Genomic DNA, 18,248 nt, shown 5'->3' on the forward strand with positions numbered 1-18,248 from the left:
ATCCAAGTCAGGAGTCAATCATACTATTTTTATACCACTGTATTACTATTTTCCCAAGGACCCAGGATTGACCATAAATCATTTTAAATTTTGCATTCATCAGATATGTTGCTGATTTTTCAGCTATATTGTGGGGAACAAATCAATACAAACTCTTGCTTTTGTCAATTTATTCAGAGAATAGGGATCATTCTTTTTTGTTGATAACAATTAAGATACAGTAGTCTACGCTACTCACTGGAGCCCCTGGTGGTGCAGCAGGTTTAACTGCTGATCTGCTGAACTTGCTGACCGAAAGGTTGGCAGTTTGATTTCATGCCAGATATTATATACACACAAAATAGTTGAAATATTTACAATTGTTCTTATTAAACATGCAAGCAAGTGGAAATCCCACTGAGAATGCATGAGTAGTGCAATGCTGAAGCTACTCTCTGTCTGGAGGATAAAAATGATAGATTTGTCATATTGCTGAGAGAGAAACATGAACACTTGGAATAGGCTAGCTTTCTCAAAGGGACCAGCCTGCTTTGGCCATTACCAGAACTTAGAAAAGTTGATGTTTTGAATTGCAGCTCTCCGGATCATGAGTCAGCTTGGTAACATTCCAATCTATGGCTTTAGCTGCTCTTTAGTTGTGCAAGAATTCCCTGTGTCAAAAAATTTAATGTGGAAGAGAGGAATGTGTGTGGCAATCTGGAAGAAAGCACACTTTCTATACAGCTGCTTTGCAGATTTAATGTGGTTTGTTACCAAGACATTGCTCCCATTATTGGTCACTCTTTTCTGTTGATGTGTGCTGTCAATTTGTTTCTGACCTATGGCAATCCTATCACAGGGTTTTCATGCCAATATTTATTCAGAGGAGGTTTACCGTGGCTTTCCTCTAAGGCTGAGAGAGTGGGCTTTGTAGCAAAATGGGAATTTGAACCATGGTCTCTAGACCCTTAGTCACAAGCTGACTTTTTTTCCAACATGCAACCCATCAACTTTATAATGTGCTTAATGGCCGTTCTGTAAGCCTCCCACATACAACAGTCAAGGAAACAAGCTATAGAGAGTGGGAATCTGGGAAACCAGCTGTATGGAACTGATAAATTTCCATGTGTGTATACTGTTTATAAGATAAATAGCAAAAACCATCTAATTTGCAAATATATTGTCCAGGTTTTGTTGGCAGATGTGTGTTTCTAATTATGTTGAATTGCACTAGGGTTCTTGGTCTGTTGATTTGTGATATGAATTGTTTTTGCTTTTTTCATGTCAGAAGCGACGTAAGAAACTGCAAGTCGCTTCTGAAATGAGAGAATTAGGGTTGTCCAGGGGATGCCTGGATGTTTTACAATCCTGTGGGAGGCTTATCTCATATCGCTGTATGGGAAGCTGGAGCTGACAGATGGGAGCTCACCCCGGCTCGTGGATTCGAACCACTGACTTTCAGGGCAGCAGTTCAGCCAGCACAATTGCACCACCGCAGGTTCATTATGAATGATAATATTCAGAGATTGGTAGTCAATTTCCTTTTAAAAACTATACATATATACTAGTATTTGTAACTTGCTCCAACTCTCTATTTAACGTATTTATAACATATATGGCTAGGCTGCATGTGAATCAGTTCTAGCATAGGGAAATCCTCGACTGAGAAATAAGTAATGTTTGGAATGAAAATAACATTTATTTGTGAAATAGAACAGAAGTAATCCATCTGCTAATGCAAGGGACCTTTGCACTGGGACAGGCTGAGTGGCTGTCGTGTTATTCTAAGAATGTACCTGGCATATTTAATGGAGAAATATTTCCTTGCACCAAAGCAGTATCTGGACATGCACCCTGTCATTTATGTTTGACACTGCCCTTCTTATATGAAATAGCTGGCAATAAAATCAACATTGAAGCTACCTGGTAACTTCTGAAGAAGTACTTTGGAAATCAGTGCTGGAGTTTTTGCTGAATGACATAAAATAGTGTAGCTGTGATTACCGCCAGCAAGATTTTTGAAGAAATTGTCACACCAAAGAGAAGTAGACTATCAGATTTGTAGTTGAAAAGATATTTATTTATTTTGTGTCAAAAGCATGACATAATAATTTTTTTTACCAAAACTAGGCAACAGTGACCACATTGTCTGTAGCTTTAAACACTTCTTCCTCTGTACATGAGGCAGGGCATTGTGAACAAGCATATAGGTACGGAATTGTTTGTTCTACTCCACAGTTGCACAAAATGGAGGATTCTTCTAGATAGTGCCATTTGACCAGGTTGTCTTTTGATCTGCCCACTCCACTTCTGAGTCTGTTCAGGGACTTCCAAATTGCCCATTCTTGGTTTGCCCCTGGTTGAAGACCCTCGTGGGGGGCAATCCATTGGGGATTTCCTGGTTTAGCTGTTCAGAGGGATACTCATGCTGTTGCTGGGGGAACATTAAGAGGAGTGGTGGTTCTCATGAAGCTTTTCCTTGATTTGAGTCTACTGGGAGTGGGCTGATAGCCATGCAGTTGATAGCTTTCACAGTGTTCAACCTTATTTCTCTCACATTTAGCAGCAACTTCCCATTGCACATGGGGGGAGGGGAATGCCAGCTTGCTTGTAAAGTCTATCAACAGGTGTAGGTTTGAGACATCCTGTGATTATTCTGCATGTTTCATTAAGTGCTATATTCACCTGCTTTGCGTTGACAGGCTTGTACCAAACAGGGCAGGCATACTCAGCAGTTGAATAAGACAAGGCCAGAGTTGATGTTCTTATTCATTTTGGGTCTGCACCCCATGCACTGCCAGTAAGGATGTTATTGCGTGTACAACATTTACTTGTGAAATAGATCAGAAGTAATCCATCTGGGATTGTAGATGTATCCCTCTACATCCCACCTCGAAGTTTAAGATCTTCTGGGGAGGCCCTGCTTTCAACCCCGCCAGTGGCACAAGTGAGACTGGCGGGGACGAGGAGCAGGGCCTTCTCAGTGGTGGCCCCCCACCTGTGGAACTCACTCCCCGTGGAGATCAGATCGACGACTTCCCTTCTAGCGTTTAGGAAAAAACTAAAGACCTGGATGTGGGACCAAGCTTTTGGCCATGCTGACAACTGATTAAAGGACCTATCGATAGACAAGGACAATGGAATGGAATGGATATATGGACTCTGATATATGGACTCTGACATGAGATAGTTTTTATGATTTTAATAGGTATTGATGTTTCATTTTAATTGTTGAACTGTTATATTTTGTATTGTTTGTTGTGTGATTTGGGCATCTAATTGTGCCTCCTTTGTAAGCCGCCCTGAGTCCCCCCCCGGGGTGAGAAGGGCGGGGTATAAGTAGATGAAATAAATAAATAAATAAATAAATAAACTACTTTGTGCTTGGTGTTCATGTAGTGTTTCCTATATGTTAGTGTTCAATCTAAGGTGACACTGAGATATTTAGAATGGAAACAGTGTTCGAGCTCTTGACCATCCCAGGTAACTTTCAGTATGGAAGATATTGAAAAGACTATTCTAGACATGAGAGATTACAAAATGCTAAATTATCTTAATTTTTTGGTACTGTTCAAAGGTTGTCCATTTTAAAATCAGTCTTACATTCAAGTATCAGACTATTAAAATTCTCATTTGGGTTCCTCACAAAGCCAAGAACATCAAAATAATATGGGTAGATAAAGTCTGTATTTCTGTGGTCTTAACTGTCTAATCTTTTAAGAACTGATTTCCCAAAAAAGACATTATAGTACATTTTTATAACAAGCATGTGATCTAAACCAGGGCTCCTTAAAGTTTTCCCACTCCATCTGAGAAATGTTTCTGTGACTCTGGACAGATAAGTATATAAAATAGATATAAGACCCAAACTTTTCCTGATAATAAATCAGCATTTGCAAGGTTTGCTAAACTTTTCATGAAGTACAGTTGAAGCATTTTCTGCAGTGTCCACCGGAAACATGCATGTTATTGCTAACAGGTTTGCTGAACCTTGCTGACCAAAGGTTGGCAGTTCAAATCCGGGGAGAGGGGTGAGCTCCTGCTGTTAGGCCCAGCTTCTGCCAACCTAGCAGTTCAAAAACATGCAAATGTGAGTAGATCAATAGGTATAATTTCTGTGGGAAGGTAACTCATGCTGACCACATGACCTTGGAGATGTCTACTGAGCACCACCTGCCAGAGTCGGACATGACTAGACTTGAGATTTAGGACTTATGCAATAGCAAAGTTTCATGTAAACTATATATATATATATAGAGAGAGAGAGAGAGAGAGCCCAGTGGCGGCGCAGTGGGTTAAACCGCTGATCTGCTGAACTTTCTGACTGAAAGGTTGGCAATTCAAATCCGGGGAATGAGGTGAGCTCCTGTGGTTAGGTCCAGCTTCTGCCAACCTAGCAGTTCAAAAAACATGCAAATGGGAGTATATCAATAGGTACAGTGTCTGTGGGAAGGTCACTGCACTCCATGCAGTCATGCCGGCTACATGACCTTAGGGGTGTCTACTGAGCACCACCCCCCAGAGTCAGACACGACTAGACTTAGGACTTGTGCAATAGTGAAGTTTCATATAAACTGTATGTATATGTAGCTGCTGGTGGTGCAGTGGGTTAAACTGCTGAGCTGCTGAACTTGCTGACCGAAAGGTTGGTGGTTCAGATCTGGGGAGTGGGGTGAGCTCATGCTTTTAGGCCCAGCTTCTGTCAACCTAACAGTTCAAAAACACGCAAATGGGAATAGATCAATAGGTACAGTTTCTGCGGGAAGGTCATGGGGCTCCATGCAGTCATACCGGCCACATGACTTTGGAGGTGTCTATGGACAACGCCAGCTCTTTGGCTTAGAAATAGAGATGAGCACCACCCCCCAGAGTCGGACAGGACTAGAATTAATGTCAAGGGGAAACCTTTACCTTTACATAGAGTGGCAGGTTATTCTTGATTCCCTTTGGAAGGGTCTTTGTCAGAAAGAGAGGGGATTGAAGCACCTGGCCCTCATCCTGAAGGTCTTGAGAGGTGGAGGATACCCTTGGGCTCAGCAATCAGGAAAGAAAACACATTCCCAAAGCCAAAGTGAGCACCTCCCCCCCCCCCCTGCCCCGGCAATTGGAGAGCAGCCCAGGTTTCCTGGGGAGTTTGGAGAAGCGCTGAGGCAGCATCTTGGCAGGAGAGCTGGGCGCTGGATGGCTCCTCTCGAAGGCTGAGGCTCCTCCCGAGTGGCTTCCGTGCCTCGGATGCCCCTTCCCTCCCTCTTTCTCCCTTTTCCCCCCTCCCCGCTGGCTGCCGGGGCCGAGGAGCGCCCAAACCCTCCCAAGGCAAGGCACAGGCACAGGCAGAGCTGGCTTAGTGCCCGGGGAGGCGCCTTGCGAGCGTGGAGTGTCCCTCGTGGCGCCGGGGGGCCAAGGCTTGGGCTGCCATGGGCTCACCTCGGAGGGCTCCTTCTCCGTCGGGAATCCTGGAGGGCTAGCTCGTACTCGCTGTCCTTCCCTCCCCACGTTGCTCGAGCCTCGTTGCGGCTCAGGGGAGGGGAAACCAGGTCAGCGCGCCGAGACGGGCCAAGCGGCGCGGGGAAAGCCGCCCGGACTCAGGTGCCACCCATCAGGGCTTCCCAGACGCCTAATCCCGAGCTTTACCCCGTTGGATCGGAGTATAGCAACATCTCAAGAAGGGGAAACGGGAGCCGCGGCTCCGCGCGACCGTAAGTCGGGGTTTGTTGTTGTTGTTGTCGTCTTTGCGAGGCAGGAGGAGGAGGGAAATTGACCCGGGCAGGAGTTCACCGCTGGACCCGGCAGATGTTGGGCGGGTATTTTTAGAGCTGCGCTCGTCTGCAAACGCACCACTCGTGTATATAATCTCTCAATCGGGGCTTCCTCCCTATTCCCAGGCAGTGACTGGGGGGCCAAAGGGAAGAAGTCCCTTCTTGCTTTGCCCTGGAGGTCTTGAGACTCGTTGACGTTTCTGTCCTCTCAACACCCGGCTGGGGTTTTCCTACCCACTCGCATTGGAAGATTTCCTCATGGGGCTTTGGGACTTTTCCATCTCTCTCTCTCTCTCTCTCTCTCTCTCTTTCTCTTTCTAAGCTTATATAATGTATACAGTGTATGTATATCTGCGACTTGGTTGCGCTCAGAGAATGGAAACACTCCTGAAAATAGGCTCCCCTCTCTCTTTCTCTCTCTGTGGCATAGTTTTATGCGGGCGCGAGTGGAAGTTTCCATGATGAGTAAGTGAAGTGTCACAAAGAGGGATCCTGGAAGGAGGAGGAGGAGGAGGAGGAAGATGCTCGCAAGGGGATAGACCCGGGGTTGAGCTACCCGATTGGGAAAGAGCCGGGATCTTGCAAGGCTGTCTGGCCATCTTGTGTGGGCGTGTAAGGGAAAGATGGGTGGCTTCTTTGGGGGAGGAAAACACAAGCTCTTCGCCTTGCTTGACGTTTGCCTGCTTGTTGGTAGAATTCCCCTGTAACTGGGTTGTTGTAGGTTTTTCAGGCTATATGGCCATGTTGTGGAAGCATTCTCTCCTGACGTTTCGCCTGCATCTATGGCTGGCATCCTCAGAGACAACAGGGCATAGCAGGCCCCTAGCCAGGATTTTGATTGGGTGAGGGGGGGGGGAGAGGTGAGGATCTACCCTAGCAAACCTTTTGTATCATTATCCCAATACCCCATGCTTTGTTGTTCATTCGACTCTTTGTGATCTCATGGACCAGCCCACACCAGAGCTCCCTGTCGGCCGTCACAACCCCCAGCTCCTTCAAGGTCAAGCCAGTCACTTCAAGGATGCCATCCATCCATCTTGCCCTTGGTCAGCCCCTCTTCCTTTTTCCTTCCCTTCCCCCAGCATCAATGTCTTCTCTAAGCTTTCCTTTCTTCTCATGATGTGGCCAAAGTACTTCATCCTTGCCTCTATTATCCTTCCCTCCAATGAGCAGTCGGGCTTTATTTCCTGGAGGATGGACTGGTTGGATCTTTTCGCAGTCCAAGGCACTCTCAGAACTTTCCTCCAACACCACAGCTCAAAAGCATCTATCTTCCTTCGCTCAGCCTTCCCTATGGTCCAGCTCTCACATCTGTAGGTGACTATGGGGAATACCATTGAAGACTGTCTGGAAGCTTCAAATGGTCAACGGATGGCAGCCAGATTAATAACTGGAGCAACGCTCAAGGAACATACAACTCCTCTGTTGTGCCAGCTCCACTGGCTGCCAGTCTGCTACCGGGCACAATTAAAAGTGCTGGCTTTAGCCTACAAAGCTCTAAATGGTTCTGGCCCAACATACCTGTCTGAACACATCTCCCCTTATGAACCTGATAGGACTTTAAGATCATCCAGGGAGGCCCTGCTCTCGATCCCGCCTGCGTCACAAACATGTCTGGTGGGGACGAGAGACAGGGCCTTCTCAGTGGTGGCCCCTTGGCTATGGAATGCCCTTCCTGGGGACATTAGATCAGCCCCCTCCCTCTTAATATTTTGGAAAAGAGTCAAGACTTGGTTGTTTGAGCAAGCATTTGAAAATGCAGTGTAAAAGACATAGGAATTGGACCAACTGGGTGATGAGATGGGACAGTGTTATTTATTAAGAGACATAAATGATATATGTTTTAATATTTTTGTTATGGTTTTATATTATGTGTTAATGTTTTTAAATGTTTTATGGTGTTTTTGGGCATCAAGTTGTTACCATTGTAAACCGCCTGAGGGCTGAGAAGGGCGGTATAGAAATACAGTAAATAATAAAATATTTTTTTTTCTAGAACTGTGATGGCGAACCTAAGACACATGTGTCAGCACTGACAAGCGTAGCCATTTTTGATGACACATGGCCGCATACAGAGAAACATGAGGTCACATGCCAAGAAGGACATTTCAACCTCGGCTCCTGCCCGGCCAGGCGCAGTAGCCGAGGATGAAACATTTGCTATAGTTTAGTGTAGACACTCTGTGCTGGAGGTCTGTAGGCCAAAATAACAGAACTTCGGCACAAAGTTCTAGGACTTCTGGTTAGGCCGTTAGGGGATCTTTGACCTCACTTCCAGCCGGTAGAGCAGGGAGCAGAGGAATGCCACGGGGGACACATCTTTGGGGACACTTCAACTCCCACCATTCCTAACAGCCTCAGGCCCTTTTCCTCCTCAGCCACTTAAGCATTTGGAGGGCCAAGTTGTTCCATGCCTGCCCTATAAATAGGTAGCGTACACTGACCAAAGGCACTGTGGTCCCATTGAATGGAATGGAACTTCTAGGTCCCAACTAACTATGACTACCTTGGATTTCAAGAGGCCTTCCATAAGAAGGGTTACCAAAGAAGCGCACAAAGAAGTATTGCTTTACAAGGGGGAATTCCAAAACCTTTATGAGTCGTTTTATTGATTTTTCCATTTTCCATCTTACCTTCCCAGAAGATTGTTTATATGTGAGTTTTCCAAACACCGCTCCTTTCTCTAAGGACCTCATCATACTAGAGAATGAATCCACTTTAAATCTGGTTGCTGCCTCCTGCAGAATTCTGGGGTTTGTAGTTTAGGGAGCAGTCTTTAATAGCCTCACTAAACTACAAATCCCAGAATTCTGCAGGAGGCAGAAATTGGATTAAAAATTGATTCATTCTCCAGTGTGATGAGGTCCTAAAGCAGGGGTGTCAACCTCATTTTCAGCTTTATGGCTGCCCTCAAGGAGCCACTGAATCCACACACAGGGAATCCATGTATATACAGAGGGCCAACTAGAATTCCTTTTACATAGCAATGGTGTTCTTTAGTTTTACCCCATTTGTACCCCCACATGTTATTGAACGACAAATCCCAGCAGGGATATAGGGGATTGCAACCCAACTTCACTTGTGGTTCTGAGGTTGAGGAAGGTCAGACATCCTCTCTTTAAGCCTTGTATGTAAGCTCAAATCCCACTAGCCTGACTAAAGAGAACAAAGTGCAGCCTTTCAGATGTTACTCTATCACAACTCCCACCAGTTCTAGTCATGATGGCTAATGATGAGGAAAATAGACTTGTAGTCTAGCATCTGGAGCAGTGGTCCCCAACCTTTTTTTGATCAGGGACCACTTGACCAGAAACCACTTTGATCAGGGACCACTTTGACCAGTGATCACTTTTGACCAGGGACTACTTTGACCAGCGACCACTTGACCAGGAACCACTTTGACCAGGGACTACTTGTAAATGTTTGGAATGTTAATTTTATAAAACAAGATTAAGGTTGGAAAACTTTTTTGATCCAATATATCAGGAATATAGATGCCGTTATAAAGCATGGAATGACAGAAGTGGAAGGAAGGGGACACTTCCTTAGTTTTTCCCGAAGTCCAGGGTTCATTATTCTGGCAAGTTACTTTGTTTGACTTAAAGTCCCAGAATCCTTCAACCTGCATGGTTATTTTAACCCCAAAGTATTTTAACTGGACTGCATCATATCCAAATATTCCAGAATAAACAGTCCTGGAGTTGCTCCAAGGCAGCACAGGAGCATTCCCAGAGCTCTTTTGGTTTCCAGATGGCTAACTAGGTGTATGGGGGCCACCCTCACAACTGCTGTGTCACCAGCCAGAAGCAGCTCCCTGGCAGAAGCTTGCTGGTGATGTCACTTCTGCTGGTCACATGGCTGGATGCCCTGTTGTGCCCTCATCAGAAGCAATGTCACCAGTGAGGCCCTGTTAGGGAACTACATTTAGTTAACATCACAGAAGTGGGTCTATTGGATGTGTGGATATGTTAGTTTTGGAAATGAGTCTGGTTGGTCCAAGCTCGCCCACTAAGAGCAGGAATTTAAGTTGGGCCTTCCCAGACATAGTCCAATACTAAAATCACACCAATTCTTGATTAAAAACAGTACAGTTAGTTGCACAGGAACATGCCCGATACAGAGTTGGATCTTTGACCCATCTAACCTAGTAGTAGAAACTCTGATTAGTCTGGAAATCTCTATAATTAATCCTGCTTAGTTGCCAAAACCAGAGCAGACTTGGCATGTTCCAAGTGGTATGATGATTTAAAAAGCAGGAAGAGTGACAACGAGAATCCCGAATAAAATATTATTGGTTACTGCAGAAGCTGGATGAAGTTATTTTCATTAATCATTCTCCTGATAAGATCTGTCTAGCTCCGACTTGCTTTCTAAGAAGAAAACTATGCTTCTTGAAAGTCATAGTCCAGACCATTTGTCCCCACTCTACCCTTTCTAGATATGTAGTACATATTACTCTGTAGTGATGGAAAGGATTTGAAGTATGTACAGTGGTTAATAGTACATCATGTATTCTTGGCCTTTGCAGGGAACAATTTCATCATCTGAGTACCCACATTGCAAACTTACATTTATTTAACAAATGTTCCCTCATTCCTGGCCAGTTTGTGAACTGGATTTGTGAGACAACATTGCAAGGATTTTCAAATGGGCTTCTTAGCACTTTCACCAAACAACTACTTTAGGGTTCTTTTGAAGACATGTACATTAAAATGATATAAAACCAATGTAACACTGAACAAGGGTTCAGTATCTCTTTGGGTTTGTTGTTCTTGTGTGACTTCAAGTAATTTCTCAGTTATAGTGTCTTTATGTGACCTTATCATGGGTGTTTTTGGGCAAGATTTGCCTTTGCTTTCCTCTGAGGCTGAGAAAATGTCACTCTGTGGGTTTCCATAGCTGAACTGGGATTTGAAACTTGCTTTCCAGAGTTGTAGTCCAGCACTCAAACTGCTACCACTACCTCCAGACAGTCCTGTTATTTGCTAAGAATGCTTTTAATTAGACATTTCTAGTTTTTATGCTGTATTTACAATTCCACAGGGGGGTAAGAATGTGTTGAAATCTCATGTGGGTGTGAGTTATCGTGCTTCTTGATAATTGCATATTAGAATCAAAAGGGCAAAGAAGTAATTTATGGACTGAAATCTACAAAAGCAAACACCTTTATAGATTAAAACCCCCCGATTAGCTATACTTTGATGTCGACCAGGTTTATGGATTGGAACAGTCTTGAAGGTCTATACAACAGTGAAAGTCTATGTTTGCTATTGAATAGTGGCTGAAATAGCTCCTGAATTCTGCTTCATACATGGTTTCTTCAATTTTAGAGTTAGATGGGACTTTAGCAATCATGTAAGTACCCTTCTTCTCAGTTTGGGATTCATGAAGCAACACTAGCACGGTTGCTGCATTTGTGATACTATCTGTTGCATCTATTTATATCATTGTCTACATCACAAACTTACTTTGAAGAGTGAATAACCCACCATCTCTAGAGATGCTACGATCCTATTCATGCTGCTCCCCATAATGTATGAAGCCTTTCCCACAGGATTAATTAGATAACTCTGTAATGTGCTAGTGACACCATGTTATGACTTGTCATTACATGAGTCTAAACAGAATAAAGAAATAGGAGTGGCATGTAAGCAACCCACAGGTCACTGACAACTTTATTAGGGTTGGTGTTGAGTTACAATGAATTCAAAAAGCATGTGCCAACTATTATTTCATAGTTATTTGTTATTTTTCTTTTTAAAACAACACTATAGCTCAACTTTCAGTATTCCTTTTCTCTTTCTTAGCGTTCTAACACATCAGGATATTGTTGCATATTATGTTGTCAACCCCTAGATCAGTGGTTCCCAACCTTTTTTTTTACCAGGGTCCACTTGATCAGTGACTACTTTGACCAGGGACCATTTGGACCAGGGATCACTCTCCAACATTAGTACCAAAAGGGTTACGAATCGGTTTTTGGTCAACTTTAGATTTAGTTTGATTATTTGGGGTGCTGATTCAGAAAACTGCACTGGATAGACAACATCTGCTCTCATTTCTGATACAGAACATAAGCCATCTAGTAGTCACCATCCGCTCACCCACAGAAAACCATATCTAATAATCTAGAGCTGGGGTGCTAGTAATAATCTGATGTGGGTAGTCAGACTCTCCCCTCCCAACATCCCTGCTGCCTTGGCACTATAAGGGGGTTTCATGAGACCAGTCGCTCTTGTTGCTGTGTGGTTTCGAGGTAATGATTGTAGTAATGGTGATGCCGTGGACCATATTTTCATCCTTGCAGATCACTAGCGTCCACAGATCACAGCTTAGGAACCACTGCCCTTGATCGTGGGAGAGGAAGGGAGCTAAACAGATAATAAGAATAAAGGAGATTGATAGCATTTGTTGGTATGTATGATCTGCATTAAAAGACAGGCATTTCTTCAGTAGTAGGTAGAATAGTTCCATTGGCCAAGTCATGATTGTAGAACCACAAACTGATATCAGGAAGAACTATGGATGTGATAATGTACAATACTATGTGTTAAACAAACTTTAAAAAGTCCACTTTCAGCTCAAAAGTGCCTGGCATGAGACACTGTGTCCTTTATTTAGTCACAAAGCAAGTATTTAATGGACCGTAGCAAAACAAGATTCTGGGTAGGTCTGATCCTGTGGTTAGAAGATTTTGGAGATCAGGCCATCAACTTCCTGGCAATACGCCTTCTCAAATATAGTTTGGGAAAATGATGGGAGAAATATAGTTGAGTCTCCATAGTTTGTACAGCTTTGGAGCTTGCTTGTTTATAGTTACTTCATTCATGGTTTTTGTGGTACGGGGTGGCCTAGTCACTAACATCTGGCTGAAGTCTGTTAGCTTCCACTTCATTTTGTCCTTTTAGGTTACAGACTTGTTTATTGAATAAACTTTACTCCACAGCTTTTCTATTGATTTTTATGGGCATATTGTGAAGTAAAGAGTTCATACTTAGATAGTCTTAATTCACACATATTGATTTGAACTTCGTGGATCACTGTTGATATCAATCACTTCTTTGCTATTCCCTACAACATACACACATGTGGCATACTTTCCCCACTTTAAATTCTGTCCCACTTGAGTTAATATTAAGCTTTCTGGCAATGCACTACACTAATTCTGCTAGAGAAAGGAGATGGGGGGATGCAAAATATTAACTTTGGAGTAGATGTTTGAACATGGAACGAGGAGTCCAGCTTTTTAGACTTTTATCACTCCAGATGAGAGATGTTATACAAATGATCTCTCTTGTAAAGCCAGTCAGGATTGTTGCAGAAATAAATGAAAACAATTTCCCATTAAAACACACTGTTTGTGATTTCCACATTATTGTAAACACACCATTTCAAGGCCTATTGATTTCAATAATAAACTTTCATTTTTATCTATTAGTAATGTATAGATTGATTGTTATCTATGAATTTTAATTTTTTCCCTTCATATTTAATGTTTTTAAAAAGTTTAAGTAAAAGTAAAGTTTTCCCTTTGACATTAAGTCTAGTTGATCATTTCCATTTCTATGCCGAAGAGGACTGGCGTTCTAGATATTGTTGGTCTGCAGATGCCACCAGCCCTCACAATGGGCTATGCAGGCTACTGATAGTGCAGGTTGCTCCCCAGAAAGATCTAGAAGGCCAGAAGTTTCCTTCACCATCTTCTCACTGATGGCAGACATACCCAGAACACTGTCTGAAAATTACTGAGGTAAACTGTAGGCTCCTGAAGAGATTGTTTTTCTGAAAATTAGCACTTGGAACACTCTTGTGGAGCTTTCCTCTTTGGTCTTCCCCAGAGAGCCCTCCTTAAAAGCCAATGTACATGTTACTTTTTCCGCTTCTTTGGTGTAGACATTGCAGTAAACACCACTGCAGTACATCAGATTCCAGACCGCATAGTAAATCCAGCAGGCTCCCATACTTTCTGATGAGTAATGTACAAAATGATAATAATAACAATAATAATGTGTTTACTTTATACATCTAACTATAACATTAAATAATAAGTAATACAGTGCTCTGGGTTTGATTTTCCATTTGTCTGCATGCAACTTAAGAAAAAAATTAAATCAGCTTGTAAAAATTGCTTTCCTCAAACACTGAAAACATATGACACTGATTATCTCTGATGTCCAATATGATTGCTTTTTAAATGTTTACTGCTAAAGGGAGGGGATGTGGGTTTCTAAGAGCAGATGCACTTTCAGAGATGTATATTTTCTTTATAATAATTTGTCTGCATCCATTCTTGGTTCACTCTCACCCACACATGCAAACTTGCAAACTCCCTTTCATTTGATTGATTGATTGGACATATTGCTGGTCTCCTCACATGAGACCTAAGGCAGTTTTTGTTATTGTTTTGTCTTCGAGTTGTTTCTGACGTATGGAGACCCTGTCATGGGGTGTATTCTGAGGGGATTTACCTTTGCTTCCCTTTGAGGATAAGAGAGTAAGGCAGTGTTTCCCAACCCCTTTTTGACCAGAGACCTCTTTGACCAGGAACCACTTTGACCAGAGACCTCTTTGACCAGGGGCCACTCTCCATTATTAGTACCAAAAGGGTTATGAAACAGTTTTTGATCAACTTTAGATTCGGTTTGGTTACTTGGGGTACTGATTCAGAAAATTGCATTGGATAGACCACATCAGCTCTAGTTTCTGATAAAGAACACATGCCATCCAGTAGTCGCTGTCTGCTTGCCCTTAGAAAACCATATTTAATAATCTAGAGCTGATGTGGTCTATTCAATGCAATTTTCTGAATCAGCACCCCCAAATAACCCCAGGAATAGGCCTAAAAATGAAGACACCAAGATGCCCCTGCTTCCAGGTGCCACATGGAATGGCTCCACTCAGAGGGAGGGAGGGAGGAGGAGAAGCAGCAGTCAGGAGGCTCTTTGCATCTTCTGTGGGTAGTCAGCCTCTCCCCTCCCAACATCCCTATTGCCTCGGCTCTATAAGAGGGTTTTGCAAGACCAATCACTCTTGTTGCAATGGTGTAGCAATGCTGCGCCTGCAAACCATAATTAAGTTCTTGGGGACCACTGATGATCCATGAACCACAGGTTGGGAACCACTGACCTAAGGTCATTTCATAGGATTCCATGGCCAAGCAGTTTACACTAAGTTAAAACAAGGAACAGTACAGATAAATATCTGTGATGCCTTCAACTAGATGTGAAATATATATATTTTAAAAATCAACCAATGCTTTATTTTAAAAATAATAATCTTACTGTTACTCTCTTTACAGATTTTATAAAGCTAAATATATATTTAAGAAGTATTTCTATCATCTTTCTTCCTAAACAAAACCCACATATCAATTTTATAATAAACATTTTTAAATAAATAAACCAGATACAGTAATTTTAACTCTCAGATCTATTGCCTTGCAAAAGCTTGTCCGCTTGTACATGAAAGGAAGCACATTCGGCTTGATATTCTTAATTATGACCACAAAAAGATCTATAGACACAAGTCTGTCACAGATGGTGCGGATAACAAAACCACTGGTTGGTCATGTCTGAAACAGAATGTTGGACTAGATGGATATTTGATCTGAGACAGTATTTTTCTTCTTATGTTCATATGTGACAAACTGGATTCCATAGCTAGAAAACAAAATAAGCTTTAGTGTTTAATTCAGTCCTCAGACTTGTAGATGTCAAGCACCATTAATGAGTTTTAGGTTCATAGAAGTTCTAGTTTCTGGATACAAGATGATGCTGAAAGCACCGAATCCCATCTGAATTTAGAAAGTAAGCAGACTCAGCCCTAGTTAGAACTTGGATGGGAGACCACCAAGGAATACCAGATGCTGTGGGCCAGAGGTCCCCAAATTATGGCCAGTCGGTTGGATACAACCCTCCAAGGATCATCCTAAGTCTGTAATGACGTAAGACACACAACAACAACAAGAACAACAACAACAACCCTAATTAACTTGACTATCTCATCAGCCAAACACAGGATCACACTTCCATTTAAATGCTGGTAACCTTATGTTGGTCAAAATTGTTCTTCATGTTAAATATTGTATTTTTCTTTCATGTTTTTTTACACTACAAATAAGATATGTGCTGTGTACATAGAAATTTGTTCATTTTTAAAAAATAAAATACTATAGTCTGGTCCCCCAACAGTCTGAGAGACCATGAACTGGCCCTCTGTTTAAAAAGCTTGAGGACCCCTGCTGTAGGTTGTATTTTAGAGGAAGGAACTGGCAAAGCCACTTCTGAGTATTACTTCCCATAAGTTGTCAGTTGACTTGAAGACACAAACACGCACAGTTGCCAGGTTGGCATCCTGGGGATTATTTGCCTTTCTAAAGCATCCAATTGGCAGCTCTAAGCACTGGTCAACATGAAGGCAGCTCTTTATTTTTATATCAGGAAGCTATGCTGGTCTTAAAAATGGATATAGGGGTTCATTAGAAGGCAATAGCCAGATACAGCCACTGGCCCTAGATTCACAGGCTGCATTGCCAACTTGGGAGAGTGGAAAAGTCTGCTAGTTACCAATATGGCAAAGATATGAAACCCACTCACCTTTTCACGTGGATAGACTTAAAGAGAAGGTGTGAAAACAAGCTGTGAGGACAGAGAATCTAGTAAGTCTTGAAAATCACTTCTGTCAATATTGTGATATTATTAGATGTCTGCTCAGAAAGGTACATAGAGGGCAGCTGAATTTTTTTTGATAGATTATGAATGTGTTCTACATAGTGGTGACACTTGTTATGCACAACGGCTAAGATGATGAGTCAGTGCTTTATTTTTAACACTGATTCACAACAACAGAAGTGTCTCAAGTTGTACAAAGGCTTTCGGTATCACAGATCTGTGATACCAAGTGCTTATTTAGGATTTCAAAAACCCCTGGATTATGTTCATGAACAGCACATCCACTCAGGAGAGAATGCTTCTGGAACATGGCCATACAGCCCAGAAAACTCACAGCAACCTATTTAGAATCTTATAACCAGAATTATCAAACCATTTGTTTTAGGTAATGAAATCATTTAAGAAGCAAGGATGAAGCCACAAACCAGCAAAAGTGTTCCATAAACATGGCCAGACTTTTAAAAGCAGGACCGGCCCTGCCGTTAGAAAGAAGCAGCTACCTTAGGGAGCAGATACTGGTGTGCCAATTCAACTGTTCTTTCTAACTCGCACAATCCACCACAACTGTTGGAGGTAAGAGCTGTGTGTGCCACACAGTTTACCCTGCACCAGAACCAGAAAGAAAGCAAATTGTTAGTAGGAGGAAAGTCCTATTTGCTGCTTTGTCTCTGGCTGCAAAATTGGAGCAGACCACTGACATAGTTATAAAATGGTTTTAGTTATGAATATGTAATGTGTTGGATTGGAACCATGTATATCAGGAGTTTCTATGAAATATCTTTGGCCCCTTCTACACTGCCATATAATCTGGTTTATCAAAGCAGATAATCCACATTGCTTTGAACTGGATTATCTGAGTCTAGACTGCCATATAATCCAGTTCAAAGTAGATAATCTTGATTTTTTTTTCTGGCAGTGTAGAGTATCTGCTCCCAAAGGTAGTTACTTCTTTCTAATGGCAGGGCCGGCTCTGCTTGTCAAAGTCTGACCATGTTTATGGAACACCTTTATTGGTTTATGGCTAAGGATATATGTGGATTTATCCTCAGAGTCCTTTGAAGACCCCCATATTGTTTAAGAGCTATGCACAAATGTGAGGTTGTCTGGGATATTAGTTTCTGGTGGCAACAGAATGCTGATGACTCCTGTTTCTTGTTTCCACTGAATTTCAAAGAAGTTATTCTGGTTCTAAACTGGCAATGAACTTGATGAAGTTGAACAAATTGATACCCAAACTAGATAAGATGCTAAGACAAAAAAGATTAGGGATTCAGGCTGAAGGATGTTAGTTCTAGTTTTATTGCATTTTTATTTTTTTTGTGCAAAATAATTTAATCTTACTCAAAAATACAGTGAGTCCTTGCTATTTGCTCCACGGAGTCTCAAATCTCATTGCATACAATAGAGAGGTAAAATGACACCTCTTATTTAAAATGACAAAGCCAAAGTTTTCTTTTTGGATGTATTTTGAAATTAGAGAAATGTATATCAGAATACATGGATACAGAATCCATGGACATGGAGAAGCTGTTGGATTGTCTGGTGTTCTTTGAAACAAAGAACTAAATGTGAAAGTACTTTTGAAACAGGAGTAAAAATCAATATTCATTATTTTTCCTGTCTGGATAAAATACTTTACTCAGAAAAGAGGTAATTTGTTATTCAGAATCTTATGGAAAGAAAATTAGAATTTATAATTGGAACAAGTACAAGAAAATAAGTCTTTGGGTTCCAATAGCTCTTGTGGTGACAGTTCCAAAAGTTCTGTTGCAGAGAACTTCCCTATCCCTGGCTGTCTCTCAGACTTACCCCTGACTCCATAACCTATAACACCAATAGTCTG

At 42.1% G+C, this 18,248-nt stretch overlaps 1 protein-coding gene across 3 annotated transcripts in view; it reads left to right on the top strand.

Annotated features, from left to right (window-relative positions):
• The window catches only part of THRB (thyroid hormone receptor beta), a 233,891-nt gene that overhangs the window by 18,141 nt on the left and 197,502 nt on the right, over nt 1–18,248 (top strand). The window contains exon 1 of one of the 3 annotated variants that reach the window (XM_060781921.2): nt 5,587–5,675. The exons of the other annotated variants lie outside the window; for them this stretch is intronic. The gene's annotated coding sequence lies outside the window, so the exon portion shown is untranslated. Of the gene's footprint in view, nt 1–5,586; nt 5,676–18,248 lie in introns of those variants that run through there. 3 annotated transcript variants of the gene reach the window in all.

This window comes from Anolis sagrei, chromosome 6, assembly GCF_037176765.1.
Source record: "Anolis sagrei isolate rAnoSag1 chromosome 6, rAnoSag1.mat, whole genome shotgun sequence".
Taxonomy (NCBI): Eukaryota; Metazoa; Chordata; class Lepidosauria; order Squamata; family Dactyloidae; genus Anolis; species Anolis sagrei.